General features: G+C 34.8%; 1 protein-coding gene and 1 pseudogene across 5 annotated transcripts in view; both read left to right on the forward strand.

Annotated features, from left to right (window-relative positions):
• The window catches only part of LRCH1 (leucine rich repeats and calponin homology domain containing 1), a 248,650-nt gene that overhangs the window by 81,766 nt on the left and 150,748 nt on the right, over window positions 1-16,136 (forward strand). The window lies entirely within an intron of this gene.
• Window positions 1-16,136, forward strand: part of LOC141508457 (10 kDa heat shock protein, mitochondrial pseudogene) — a 46,431-nt pseudogene that overhangs the window by 14,742 nt on the left and 15,553 nt on the right.

The raw sequence follows: 16,136 nt of genomic DNA on the forward strand, positions 1-16,136 counted from the left end.
AGAGGGGATGGAATGGGCAGGGATTAGATTTAAACAAAGCAAAAGCAAATTACCATGGGATTGATTATAAAGCAAATAAAACAAGAGAAAGGTTAAGACCCCAGTAGTTTGACCCTGGACTAGGTTAAGACAGGAAGTAAAAAGGAGTAGAATCATAGGATACTAGTGCTGATTTCATTCCCTTTCTTTCCTCACCTTTTCCTTCATAAAGAGGAACTAGAAAAAAAAAAGAGAACATTATTATAGAGTATAATAGAGGGAGGAAAATACATTTAATAATCATAATTATAAATGTGAATGAGTTGAACATATAAAGGATATGACAGTGGATTAGAAAGCAAACTCTAACAGTATGTAATTTCTGAGAAACACATTTAAAATATAATATTCACATATGATTAGAATAAGGGGCTAGAACAGAATTTACTATTCCCTAGTCAAATCCAAAAAAAAAGGAAGTTAGTAATCATGATCACGGACATAGCAACAGTAAAAATAGATGTTAAATGATATGTACTTTAAAGCATAATGAAACAATATACTATATGTACAGATGGGAAAATATTGACAGACTTAAGCTCTTAAAGTACATCAAAGTATTTAAATTAAAACCTAATTGGACAATAGAGAAAAATGGCAAAGCATTGATTTTTGGGACCTACAGCATGTCTCTTTCATACCATACAGATTTAACCCAAAGTAAAAAACCTAAATTGAATTTACTTACAAAAGTAACACATGATCAACTTCTGGTGGTTCCTGACAGATAATCACAAGGAATACACATATTTCTTAGCTATGTATCTTGCACTTTTTTTGGTTTGTTTTTGCAAAGCAATAGGGTTAAGTGACTTATTCAAGGTCTCACAGCTAAATAATATTAAGTGTCTGAGGCTGGATTTGAACTCCAGTCCTTCTGGCTGCAGGACTGGAAGCTCTATCCACTGCCATCACTTAGATGCCCTTTATCTGGCATATCTTTTTTAAAAAATATATCATGTTATTATCACATTAAGAACAAAGTTGTTGAATACATCCTTTATTGACTGCAATGCAATACAAATTATGGTCAATAAAGAGTATATATATTTATATTCATATATATATGAATACAAATCATAATAAAAGACAGAAAACAAAAAGTGAATTAGTCATACAACTTTAAAAAGCAACAAATCAACAAAACCTGAAACAAATATAAAAAGAGAAACTGAAAATAAAAGATTTATCTAGTTTTGTTATAAAAACAAAAAAGCAATTGAAATTATAAAAACAGTAATTGTTTTTAAAGATTCAGAAAAGAGATAGACTACTGGTTAATTTTATTTTAAAAAAAGAATAAGCAAATTGCTAAGATTAAAAAAGTGAACTCACAGCAAATGAAGATAAAGAAAATTTTTTGAAACTTTTGTCTGATTATATCCTAACAAAATATGTAAAATAAAAAATGAATAAACAATCTATAAAGATAATATGATAAGATTGGGGAATCTAAACAATTTTTAGGAAAAAAGATAGCTCTAAATGAAAAAAAGGGAGGGGAGGGACCAGGCCCAAATTGATTCACAAGTTAATTCTGTTAAACATTTGAAGCACAATTAATTCTATTAGAGACAGAAATCATCATACCAAATGACTTCATTAATATGGTTGTGGCCTCTAAAGCAGGGGAAGAAAATCATAGGCTAGTAACTAATGAATATTGAAGCAAAAGTATTAAATAAAATATTAGCAAGAAGATTATTATTTTATAGGTTATTCAGTATGACTAGATTAGTTTTATACCAGAAATATTCAATTTTAGGAAATCTAGAGAGACTATGTTAATAACAAAATAATAGTAATTGCTTGGATATAGCAAGAGAAGCTTTTGATAAAATATGGAACTTATTTATGTGAAACATATTTGAAAGTATTAGAATAAAAGGAATAGCTCTTAATATGGTAAATACTGTGTTGACACCTAAGAATAATTAGCATTACCTACTAAGAAAAAACCACTAGAACCTTATCAGTGAGATCAGAAATTGTTGATAATTGGTTTTTTTAAGAGAATCCTAGAGTGTTTTTTTTTTAGGTTTTTTCAAGGCAAATGGGGTTAAGTGGCTTGCCCAAGGCCACACAGCTAAGTAATTACTGAATGTCTGAGACCGGATTCTGAGACCGGATTTGAACCCAGGTACTCCTGACTCCAGGGTCGGTGCTTTATCCACTGCCCCACCTAGCCGCCCCAATCCTAGAGATTTAACAGAAAATTCTTTGAATTAAGTTCAGCGAAGTTGTAGAATATAAAATAAACTAATGAAGATTGTCAGAATTTATCTACTAACAAATTCTAGCAGTTGATGATTGAGAGAAAATTCCATTCATAAATCACTACAGGATATATAAAATGATGATGATAATTATGATGTGATGGCAACTATTTATATAGAGAGTCTATTTGTCAGGCATTATGCTAAGCACTTTGCAAATATAATTTCATTTGATTCACATAGCTTTTATTATTCCCATTTTACAATTGAGGAAACTGAGACAAAAAGCTATTGAGTGGTTTGTGCAAAGTTAGCTAGTGTCTGAGATTTCAACTCAGGTCTTCCTAACTTCAGACTCAGCACTACCAAGAGGTTCCCAGAACTATATAAATTCAACTATGACAAAAAACCTCTTTACAAAATTAAAGGATGACATCATGATGATGTTTGTCTTTCATTCTCAAAGAAGACCATGACATCAGAGAGGTGATGCCATGACAAGCACATGAATTGGATTTGAGTGATGGGGCTACTGTGCTAAGTCACCAGCCTCACTTTCTCCTCTGTAGCTATCTGTGACAAGATAGAAATCAGGATGACTGGAGATGACTCTGGATCCGAGACAGTCAGACTTGCCTAAGTTCATAGGCTGGATTTGAACTGTTGTCCTCCTGACTCCAAGGCCAGTGCTCTATCCACTGCACCACCTAGCTGTCCTAAAGGAGGATGAATAATTAGAAAAATACTCATTTTTCTTGTTGGGTTACATAACTGTAATTTATATTGCCATGTATAAATTGTTATATAGCAATGATTATAATAAAATATAATATAAACAAATTTAAAAATTTATTTTCTGCCAATTAAAATGCTAAATAAAGACTTTTAATAGACAAAAAATAAAAAAACCTGCAATCAAAAGAATCAAGGATCTCAAAAGAAATGAGAAAGGGGTAGGATTAAAAGAATCTTGCATTATGAGATCTCAAATTATATCACAAAGCAGTTACCCTCAAAACTCTTTACTGCTGGGTAAAAAATTGAAAAGTTGATCCATAGAATTGACTAGATAAATAAAAATAAGAAAAAGATCATATATGACATTAATATTCATTAAACTGAGGGATACCAATTATTGCTTTTTCTGGCACTTGCCCCCAGTGCCTGTCACATGATAAGCTTCTACTGTGTTTTTATTCATTCATTCATTCATTTTAAAAACTATCTCTGCATGAGGATTTAGATTTTCTTACATAATCCTCTCACCCCTTTTTCTTCTTTTTGTGTGTTGAAATACTTGTACTTGTTGATGATCATTAAATTTACAATATAAAAGAAATTTTAAAAAAATAACCAGAAGATTGATCTTCAAAAATATCAAGAAGAAGAGGAGCACATATTTATTTTTCCAGTTAGCTAATGATAATTTAAATGGTTTTGAAAGGAGGCAATGAGAGTATTCTAGTTCATGTGTATACATTTATCTCTCTCTGAAAGGTGCATGTGTTGAAATTAAAAATGGAAAACCCACATTTTGAAGTTGTAATACCTACAGAACTCCAAGCCCTATTGTATATATTTTTCTTCACAATATCCTTCTCCTCCAGGGGCAGTCAATAGGGAAACAGAGATGTAGTTATGAAGAGTCTTATTCACAATAGCCTGCCTTGTTTTATGGTAGAAGTCCAAGGGCAGAGCCCTTGGATTAGGTATTTGGTGTTCATATTTGTTCATCATTTTCCGAAATATTTACCTTTAGGCTTGGAAATTTAATTTAAAATATGGATGTTATCACATTAAATTATATTTATATATGTACATTGTAAATCTATGTCTATATCAATATATGTTTTCTCAGTAATTTGGTTGTCATTTAGTGTTTTCATTCTCCCATGCTGAAACATTATGGGGCTTAAAATTAACACTAATAGGTAGCTCATAGATACAGCCTTGATGTGATTGTTTGTCCTTCCTTCTTCTAGAGAACCTTGACATCAGGAAGTTGGTGTCATGACTTGCAAGTGAGGCAGGGCTGTACACTCCTTGACATTCACTCTTTCAGAACTATCTGGCTAGATATAGATAGGATGACTGGAGATGATCCTGGATGCAGTGTGAAACCTTGGTGTTTTTAAGCAAAGATCTTTACTAGGTCTCAGTTTGTCTGAGGCAAAGCCCATTCAGTGATTAAAGTTTTAATATTAATTATAGTTTACAGGTTTAAAAAAATTTAGAGTGTATAATTGGCATTATTAAATTTATTCACTGTATACAACTTTCAGTAATTAACCATATTGACTTTGGGTTTCCTAATTAATTTTAGTATATATACAAATTACATTTTATAGTGATATATTTTTATAGTCTATATAATGCAATCTAGAACTGAATTTATGGCATTGAATGTTTTTTTCTGATATGTTTTCAGAGGCATTAGACACTGAAATATTTAGGCTTTTTTTGTTAGCATTACAAATGTGCCTTCAGGGTAGAATATTTAAATTCAATTTTTTATTTTTTATTTTTCAGGTTTTTTGCAAGGCAAATGGGGTTAAGTGGCTTGCCCAAGGCCACACAGCTAGGTAATTATTAAGTGTTTGAGACCGGATTTGAACCCAGGTACTCCTGACTCCAGGGTGGGTGCTTTATCCACTGTGCCACCTAGCCGCCCCCAATTCAGTTATTTTTAATGTAATTAAAGACCTTGCATTTTAAAGGAACCTTTTGATGAAATCTATTGTAAAATGAAAAATACATTTGTAATACAAATAAATGCTTCTTAATTTATATTGTTTTCTTAAAGTAGATTAAACCAGAATATTTTGTTTTGGTTGATTGCCCATTGATCTGTTCCTTGTTTGGTGAAAGTACCTGAGTTAGTATTATTATTGGGGTTTTTTAAGGAGGTGGAGACCTACAACTCCTACCATCTCTATACCGATTATTATCAGGACTTGATTTATCATTCTATTGATAGTCTAAGTTTAAGAAAGTGATGAAGAAAATGTTTAACGAATATCATGGATATATATTTCTTTTTTCAGAGAACTAATTGTTAAATATATGCCTACCCATCCTTGCCTGCAATGAAAAAGAAAGTAAATTCACGAGTTCTTCATTTGAAGGTCATTAACTAGTCTATTCTAATTTTAGTCTGTTGGGGTGTGAAAAGCAGAACACTGATCAGTATGTGTGCCGACAGACAAACATGTGCAGGTGTTTTGCCTGGAGTAATTCATTAAAAAATCAGTGCAAATCAAGACAATTTTTCTAGCATTAGGAATTAGCTTACAGGAAGGGACCTTGTAAGTTGAATGTGTTCTGGATATATTTCTGATGTTTACAGTAACGTTGGTGGAGTCTCACTTTTTCCACTTTGATTTAGATTTAGATTAAAAATTGTTTTGAGATTTGGCTGCTTTTGATTTGACCCATGTGACCTCAGACAAGTATCCTTCCCTCACTGGGTTTGAGTTTTTTTTTTTTGAAACAAGTAAGGAGGCAGCATAGTTCCCTGTCAGGAAAAAAAATGGATTTGGAATCAGAGACCCCCTTGATTTAAATTCAAGCACTCTCACTTGCTAACTTGCAAAATGCTACCTCTCAAGACTTTGGACCTCATCCGGAAGTTGAACTAAATGACAGCTACAGGCCCTTCTAACCCTAAATCTGTCATCCTTTGGGGAAAAGTTCTCCTCTGGACATTGAATAACTCTGGACTTGGAATAACTTTGCTTCAGCTATTGAAAAATGCTGCAACCATTAGAATATGGCTTATTTTAAGTTAAACTAAGGGGACTTGCTAATTTATAATGAGAGGAAAATGAAACTCACAGCTTTATTTTTCTTGGCCAATCTGCTCATTTATGCTTAGAAAAATTGGACTTTCATTTTCCTGTGTCCAGAATTGTCCTGCCACAGTAGAAAGCATTGTAGGAGAGGTTGGCAGCCCTTTTCATAGGAACCTGCTGTTTGCAATTGTATATAATACTTTGCTGTTTAACAATTTTGGTAAAGTTACTGTATGGTAATTGTGATGTTGCTTAGTACTCTGAAGCACTCTGGAAATAACAACACTTTTGGAGGGAGGGAGCCCTGTGGGGTAATAGATAATCCTGGCACATCCCCCAGAATCAGCAATATTGGAAGCTTTTAGCAAAGTTAAAGAATGATGGCCTGTCATTTGTAGGGACTATAATTGGGCAAAAAGTTTCAAAGCAAAATCTACATTATTATCCATGGAGAGCAGATGATAAAATATAAGGAAGAAGGTTCCTTAAGAGATGAGAGGACTGCTTGTGTGTTGAGGGGCTGGGTTGAGAGGGTAGGGGGATCACTTTCCTGTCACATCTTTTAGGGAACTTCAGGTACTTTATTGAAGATAATTTTATTATTTTATTATGAAATGCAAAGAGCATACTTCTAGAAAAATGAAGTCATAGATTTTTATGGAGAAGGGGAGGCACAAAATTTTTAAAAAGTTTGAGAACCTCGGAAATAAATTCATCAAATTTTAAGTGTGAAATGATTATAAGGAACAGTGTGGTGTTAGGTGTACCTAATACTTTTCATGTTTCTCTTCAGGAGCTGTTTATTTAAAAAAATAATCTGGTTCCTCTAGGGCAGAAGCTCTTTACATGAAATCCACATACCCCTAGATTTCCCAGAGATCTATGAACGTGGATAGAGAAAAAATTATTTTGTGAGAATCTTAAATGAAAGTAAGCTTTTCCCTCAGTTATTTTAAAGCCTTATTCTGATTTCATCAGACTGAAAAAAGGGTCCATGACATATAAAAATTAAAAGTCCCTCTTAGTAGAAATTATATTTAATTATACCTTTCCACTTTCATCAATGGCAACAGCCATTTCATTATTACTGTTCCCCCCATTTTTTAATTTTTCAGAAAAAAATCATAATTTTATTTCCATACTTTTAATAAATTCTCTAAAAGGTCAGTTGGCATCCCAGTATCATGGACCCTGAGGATAGTTAGGGCTCTACTGTACTATATCAGATAATTCATCTTAGATGAAATGGAGCATCATTATTGTGTGAAAGTGACTCATTTTTTTTGTTTCACCTTTTGTGTGAATTTGTAGGAATATAGAATTTAGAGCTACAAGCATATTTAGAGATAATCTAGACTTATATCCTCAGTGAGTACATGAAAAAATTGAAACCCAGAAAGAAGTGACCTTACCAATATCACTGAGATTGCAAAGGTGAGATTCAAATCCAGGTTCTTCACCTTCCAATCTACCCTTCTTTCCCATATACATGCTGCTTCAGATTTTAGCTCTACTTTGCATGGGGTGCAGGAATAGATGCTTGCTAGATTTCTCATATTAATAACTTAAATTAAGATCTGTTTGTGATGTAGATAAATACAGAAATAACTTTGCAAGAGAGTGACTCTTTCAGCAGCCACCTCTTCTATACATTCCATTCCTGTTTCTCTAAAATAAAACTTTTATTTCAAGTTTTGTCCATTTCCCTCATTCTATTCCTTTTTAACCAATGCCCTGCCTTTTTTTCCCAAAAGGGAACATAAAAACCCCTTGGAATGGTGCTATTATTAGGCTCTTTATAACAAAGTTATGACTTCTTGGTGAAGTACAGCATATAGGATCCAGCAAAGTATAGTCACTTCTAGTTAAAAGATGATGGCAGGGCATGCTGTGGTGGGCTGGTTGGTTTTCATGCCAAGCTAGAATTTTATTGCTTAAGGCTAAAACTTACTCTGAGCCAGAAAGAAAAGAAATTATGATAAAATGAGCTTAAATAAATCTGGCAATTCAGATAAAACAATGAATTTATGAAATTTTTGCTCACATTAAATATTAGGAGGTTTTTATAATACTATTTCTGTAGATAGGAATTTCATACAAGGTTTAATCACATCTTTGATTCTTTAGAAGGCAGTTTCATTACTGAAGCATCAAAAGGATCTTATAATAAAACCTAAAAAAGATAGACCTATGTCATGGTCCTTTATAAGAGTTTATAAAAGAACTCTAGTATCTAGTATGTCTTTATTTATTTATTTATTTGGGAAAATGTCAACTTTTAGGAAACCTCTAAGGAGACAGGAATAAGTTTGGGATCATTAGAAGGTCTGGTAGGATATTCGACTTCAAGGAATGCAAGGACATATGAGAGGTCAATGCTGTAACAGTTTGCCCAAAGATCACTCTTGACACAGACTTAAATTGGACAACATTCTCTGGAAAGAGGATCACCCAATCCCCAAATATTCAGGCTATGAAGAAGGAAAGGAAAGAAGACCAGATTTCACCTTTCTCCTATTCTTTTGTCTCAAACTGGCAGGTCAGAAATATAATCATTTAGTAATATATCTTGTCTTCCTTGTCCACTAAGTTCAATCAAATATCATAATATTAATTGCAGTAACTCTCTCTCATTGTAGAGCTAGATGGACTCCTCTCAAGTTCTGTATTTATAGAGAGCTCAGATTTTTCCAGTTAACTTCAGGTACCATCAGCTACTCTGCATGGTTTTGACCCTGAAAATCATGCTTTCAGGCAAGTTATCCCCCTTAGGCCACCACCACCATTCATCTAAGCTTCCTTTTGTGTATTGTCGTTCTATTTAGACTGTAAGTTCTCTGAAGATAGAGAGACTGTCTTTTTTTTTTCTTTCTTATTTGTATCTCCAATGCTTAGCATGGTGTCTTACATATTTTGTTGATTGTTGACCTTGGAATTATCTATTAAATACCCCTTTGTTTCTATTTCCACTACTACAAGTTTAGTTCAGATCCTTAAGACTGCAAACCATTATAATCGTAACAGTCCAGTAAACTGCAAATCCTGCTTCCAGTCTCTTCCCTCCTCCCCTCAGTGCTGCATTCATTTCCTGTGATCTAGTTTCCTATTTAAAAACCTTTGATTGTCTACCATTTCCCACTGAATAAAGTCAAAATACCTTGCTCTGATATTCAATGGTTTCTACAATGTGGACCCAACTTACCTTTCCCTCCTTATGTACCATTAGTTCTACTTGCTGCAGTTCATCTAGACCACTTTTGCCTTTTTCTGTTGCTATGCCTTTTGCTCATGCTACTCCTTAGGTTTGGAAAATCTTTCTAACCTTTTAGTTTCCAACTATAAACCTCCTACTGATCTTTATAGATCTAGGTCATATCACCTCCTACTGGAAACCTTTTCTGATTATTCTAGCAAGAAGTGATTTCTCTTTCTTCTGAACTATCACTGTGTACTGATCTTTTCTTTTTTTTTCTTTTTTATATTTTTCAAGGCAATGGGGTTAAGTGGCTTGCCCAAGGCCACAGGGCTAGGTAATCACTAAGTGTCTGAGGTCAGATTTGAACCCAGGTACTCCTGACTCCAAGGCCCGTGCTCTATCCACTGCGCCACCTAGCCACCCCTTGTACTGATCTTTTGACCCTTAACATTCACCTCCCTCCTATACAGTCTTTACCCACAGATCTTATCTTCCCTGTTAGATTAAAGGGTTCTTACAAGCAGGAACTTTATCTTTTAAGTGCCATTGCCATTTATATGATATCTTAAGATTTACAAAGTCCTTTACATGTTATCTTATTTGATCCTTATGATAACTACTTGAATTAGATACTATAAATACTATTCAAAAGATTTTAAGTATGAGGAAACAAAGGATAAAGGACTGTAAGTAAAATGTCCAGCCAGGTTTACAGAACTAGTAAGTACAAAGCACAGGGTTTCTCCTGATTCCAAATACAGCTTTTTCGTGGGTACTGCTTCTCATCTTTGTGCCCCCCTCCCCAGCTTCCAGCAAAATGCATTCAGTAGACACTGAAGAAATATTTCTTGAATAAGAGAATGCTTTATTATAGACATTTGTGGGTTTTTTAAATAAAAAGATTCAAAGTATAGGTGATATTTTAATGAGTCAGTCAGACTGTAAAGTTAGGTAATGTTGCATTATGTGAAAATTGTGCAGTGCTAGCACAGATCATTTTAATGAAATTCTAAAAACAGCCTTTTTCTTCAGCTACAGTTTGTAGTAACAGTTCTTGCTGATGCTTCAGCATCTTTTAATAATCTTACTCTGAGCAAACTAGTCTCCTTTTGTGGTATGCAACACATATAGTGGAGATCTGTCTCACTTTTATTTTTAGCTTAATTCTAGTCCAGAGAAGTAGGAGAACATGCTTTATCCATCAAATAAATAGCCAGTCCTATGTTTTTTTCTCAGCCTCTCTTCCCTGCTCTACTTCCCCCTTTTAATCAATGGGTTTACTTAAAAACCAAAAAAAGGAAGTGATTATAATATCCTGACTTCCTGTTTCATTTCAAAAATGAGATAAACACCAGGCTGTGCTTTTCCCTGAATTTCTGTGTGAGTTCCTTAGCATTAAAATTTATATAGGGATTAAGTTCTTCACTTCATAAACTTGCCTTGTATTAGGCAGAAGGACAATTGCTATAGCTGTTTTTAAACAAAAAAAAAAAAACAAGTTAATGAAAAGTAATTTTCTAGGAATTCGGCACCACTTTCTTATTTTTGTCCCCTTTTTTTATGACATTAAAAAAAATTTTTAGCCCTTCTGCACCCATGTTATGCACATGCTTCTTTTCTGAGTAGTTTATTCTCACAATTAAAAAACAACATAAATACCTAAAACAGGATCACAAGAAATGCTAAGGTTCTTTAAATGCCACATGGGATTGAAATTGCAGCATGGTGGTATGTTTTTAAATGGGGTCTTATGTTTTGTTTCCTGTGTGAACCCTCTCCCACATACCCTATTTGAGGAGTGTGGGGATGGATGTTTGGGTTCCATAAGAATGTGAAGGGAGAATTGTTAGTTTACATTGCAAAGACTGGGGTCTGCCTGTATTGTTGCCTATAGGTAGGTATGTGAGCCAAGTCAAAAGACTTAGCCTCACCTGATCAAAAAAACCTGAGATTAGATCAGGTCTGCCCCACTCCTTAGTTTACTAGGGTCTGCTTCCTTCTCCTTTGCTCGTGCTCAAGGAGGTAGCTGTTCTTGCTCATTAGTATAATGAACAGGGGTGGGGAACATATGGGGTGAATTATATCAATTACATTGTCATCCCAGCCAATGATTGGCTCTAAGGTACTGGAAAGTGTAGCCTTTGAAAGTGCATATAATATCTAGCATTTGGGGATTTCATGCTTGAGAGAGGTGTGCCATTTATTAAGGTGTCTTAATAAAAAAAATTTATTCTGGACTAAGTATTCTTGAGTCACTTATAACACCCCATTCTTTCCCCTCCACTTCTGCCCTTATGTTTTAGGGAGGACTAAGTTTAATTTAGGAAGAACCAAAGTTGAGTTGGGGTCCAGCTTGCCTTTGTTTGCTTTTACTTCTGGTAGTAGATGTGGGAACTTGAGGATAGGAACCTGAAAGAGGAGGTTGAAAAGAGGTGGGAGGGACTGGGGAAATAGGAATAATTTATAGTGATTCTTTCCTACTATATCTAGTCCTGAAGAAATTGTTTGGTTAAAAGCTTTGGGATCCTGACTAGCACTTCACTTTTGGTACTTAAGTTTACTGTTTAATTCAGTTTTTAAGTTTTTGGTGTTGTACCTCTTAAGTGCTTTTTGAAAATGAATTATAGAAGCTAAAGACAGAACCTTAGCCAGCACAGTATAAAAGAGGCTCCACCTAGGCATGTGTAAGTCTCTCTCCCTCAAGTTGCTTCTTCCCCACATTGGATTTTTTCTCATGGACAGTATGAGCTACTTTAGTCTCTACTCAAATAGAAAGTTGCAAAGTTTCATGGTTTAACTGTTTTAAGGGCCTAAGGGGGATGGGGAGACTGCTGATGAGAATGCTGGAAATGTCATGTGACTGTTTTGTTTCAGTTTCAGTGTCTTAAGTAGTCTTAATCTACTTCAAAAGATCATTTACAATATGGTGTTACCAGGGACCTTTGTGATTCCTTTAAAAAGAAGTTCTACAATTGCTGGCATATTGTGATTCAGCAAGACTAAAGTTTTAAATAACATCTTCTGAACTCAAGGCCTATTGTAGCTGCTTCTTAGACCTGTTCTGGTAGAAGAATCCAAAGTTTCTTTGGCTGTCTGGTTCTCATGTTCCATGTTTATGTGAAATCCACATCAGAATTGTGATATTTCTCTTTTGTCTGACAGTGTCAGCTTTGCTTCTGTCACCCAGATCCAAGGTTCCACAGTACCCTCACTTGTCGACTCCCACATCCATTGTGTTGTTTCAGGTGTTTTTAACCTTCCCAGCATCTCTTCTAGAGAAGCCCTTCTCTGCACTCATATAACAGTCACCTGGGTACATGCCTTCATCACCTCTTACCCGGACTGTTACTATAGCCTTCTAATCAGTCTTCCTACCTCACATTTCTCCACTTCCCCCATCCCCCCACCCCTTGTGCCAGTTCCATCCTCTCCATTCCCAAAGAAATTTTGCTGAAAACATAGATTTGACCTGGTCACTCCCTCACTCCAATACCTACAGTGTCTATGTTACTTTCACATTTAAATCTAAAATCCTCTTTGCCTTTTAGCATCCTTTACTCATTCCCAAAATTCTGATTTTATTCTTCTCCCCTAAGTCTATGATCAGGGACACTGCCTTATTTGCTGTTCCTCCATCCAACAGTAGTTTTTACGAGGAAGGGTAGAGTCATGGTGAGAGTAGTCATAAGTAAAACAATCTTCAACTGTCAGAGAAAGTGAAATAAAGTGAGGAATATAAGAAAATGTCCCACTCTGCATCTGAACTGCCTTCTCCCTTTCCTTCCCCCCTTCCCTATGCCTGGAATGCGCTCTCTCTTCTCTGACTCCTTAGATTCTCCTCCTTCTTTCATGATTCAAGCCCTACCTCTTTCAGGAGACCTTTCCTAATTTCTTACCTAACTTCCATTAATGTTGTATTCATCTTATATGTGAATAGTTATTTGCAGGTGGTTTCTCCCATTAGACTATGAGCTCCTTAAGAGTAAGGACTTTATTTTTGCCTTTTTGTATTCCTTAGCACAGTGCTCAACACATTAAAAAAGACTTCAGATACTTGACTAACAGGCTGTTTCAGTCAGTAGGCCTAAATATTTGAGCTTAGAACACCTTTGTTTTCCTGAAGACACTGAGCTAGACTTTTGTGTAAATGGAGGAACTGATGATGACAATGATTGTTTTACTACGTCCAGAAAGGTGGTATGGCAACCAAGTCATATAGCTGACTAGTAGCTAGTAAACCTGAGACTAGACCCTATGACTCCTCACTCTTACTTTGATTTTCTTCCTACTATACCAGGAAAGGGTAAATTTGCATCTCCTTGTTCTATTTTTCCTACTTTTTTATCCCCTAGTATGATCATGGGAATAATATTCAGGAATTTGATTCATAAAAAGAAAATGTTCCAGAAAAACAGTAAAAATTTTAACAAGAGGAACAATCATATTCATGACATAAAAACTTAGATGGAGTGGATTAAATAACTGTAAATGGACTCTTTGGGGAGATTGGTTATGCTCCTGAGAGCTCCCCCCATCTCCCCCCCCCCCCATTTCTGCCTTGAAGGCTGAAATGTGCTTCAGAATTCTGGAAATCTTCTTGGCCATTGAAAGAATCCCAAATCGGAATCATTTATCCTGTTTTCTCTCAAATCTTTTTTAGATCTGTTGTAAAGATTTGAGGTTTTCTGTAAACTTTCAACTGTAAGGTATTTTGGAAGACCATAATTTTGTTTGTTCTCTACTGTGTGCATGTGGTTTCTTAAAACATGAATGTGATTATTTTCTGCATCCTTTCCATGCCAAACATTTCTTCTCAAACTATAGACTCTACAAGTGGGTTCTCATGCGTATTTGGCAAACGTTTTTCTTTGGGATTGTGTTGAGACTGATCATCTTCATTATGAGTCTTTGAAGCACCAGGCTTGTAGTTTCACCATTAGTTTCCTAGGTAACCATCCTACTTTATCCTTGGGTGTGCCAAAGGGGCCTGAGAACCAACCATTCTACTACCCAGATGTTTGGAAACCAGGCATGCCTTTTAAAACACATGTTAAAATGCTTCTGGCCTTCTCTCACATTGAAACACCCTTGAATCTTAACTCTTAAATAAAACTATTTAACTCCATTTATAATAATCCTCATACTTGAAGAATGATATTTGTGGAAATATTTACTATTAAAATACAACTCAATTTTGTGGCAGTTCAGTCATTTCTAAGAGGAAAGAAGGTTGGTCATAAAGGCCTGCTGACTTGTGTACCCATGAGTAGTACAAATGGTGTGGATATTATCACCCAGCCTGCTTGAACTGAATAAATATAAATGCAGCAGCCTAGATAACTTTTTTCCAGAGTAGTTTTACAAAAGTCTGGTCTCCAATTTGATTTGTGATTAGTATGTAAACTATACTTAAGAAACATGTTCCCAACAGGATTTTGTTTACAGCTTGTTTGGGAATTGATTAGTAATAAAGAACCTTATCAAATTGTTCAATTTTATGACTGCTGGGGTTTGGCATATGGAAGAGAATCTACAAAAGTTTAAATTTCTGAAATGGTGCTCTAATCACAGACTCTTTGTAATGCTTTTACTCAGAGTTGGGACTTTTGCTTTGGAAACATAAACAACAATTATTTGCTTTTTCATGAATTCTGTAATAAGTAAATGGCACAATCACAATGTAAGAGAACAAGGGGACATTTGAAGAAACATGGTGCTTATTTTTAAACCTCCTACCAGAAATCATGTTATTGGGGTTAATAATAAATCACTTTGTCATCAGATAAAAGATTTAAGGTCCAGAGGGTACCTTTGAAATTATCTGATCCAGCCCCTTCATTTTACAAATGATGACACTGAGTTCCAAACTGCTCAAATGACTTGTCCAGTACCACCTGGGGGTAGAGTCAGAATTCACACTTGGATTCATATGACTCCAAATCTAATACTGTTTCCACTGCATCACATCATTTCTAACATAATAAATGCTATTTATCAAAATAATAAATTTCTGAAAGACTTTAAATAAAAATATTTTTTTTACTAAATTTATATGTTTACAAAATTATTTCTTTGGTGATAGATGTAGCTAGAGAACCATCTAGTCTAATCTCTTTAAGGAACATCACAGTAGTGTGGAAGGAGCACTGAACCTCCAGAGTGATGTTTGGGGAGATGATTCAAATCTTCCCTCTTCACTTCTTTCTTGTTTGAGAACCTCTTGTAGTCCAGAGACCTTGCTGCTCAGTCAAGTGTTTGTTCACAGCTTTGACTTTAGATCAGTTAAAGCATTCAATTTTTTTTCTGGGCATTTCTCAACCAGAGGGGATGTTTTAGTGAGGTGAATATTGTCCAAGGTTCTGATGGATTTCCTAAAACTTCCTTCTCACTGCCACTATATTTGAAATACCAATGAGAGATCATGTTATGGGAGGAGGTACAGACTGAATAAATCCTCACTTATTGTCAAGAGAATAGATTATAGAAGCCAGGTCTTTTGATAATATCTAATAGCAGGCAGGGGTGGAGGGAGGGGGAAATGTTTTCTTTCTTTTCCAGCAACTTAGAAATGAAAATTAAGATAAGTGGTGAGTTCATTATATTCCTTTCTTCAGTTTTTTTTAATACCTTTTTTTAGTTCCTTAACAAAGAATGAGCTTTCAAGCTTAGAGATCAGGTTGTTACTTTTCTTTTCTGAAGATAAGTTTAAAATAAGCAAAACTATTTATGGAGGACATTTAAAAATCAACTTGTTTCTGAATTCTATAGAATGATATTTCATATCATTATTTGAACTCCTTTTAAAATTTATTTAAGTTCTTTAAGATTCTTTGAGTCATTCTCTTCAGTGATATATAGATCATCATTTCCTTGCCTTAGTTCCAGGTTTGTGAT

This window comes from Macrotis lagotis, chromosome 1 (assembly GCF_037893015.1).
Source record: "Macrotis lagotis isolate mMagLag1 chromosome 1, bilby.v1.9.chrom.fasta, whole genome shotgun sequence".
In the NCBI taxonomy this organism is placed as follows: domain Eukaryota; kingdom Metazoa; phylum Chordata; class Mammalia; order Peramelemorphia; family Peramelidae; genus Macrotis; species Macrotis lagotis.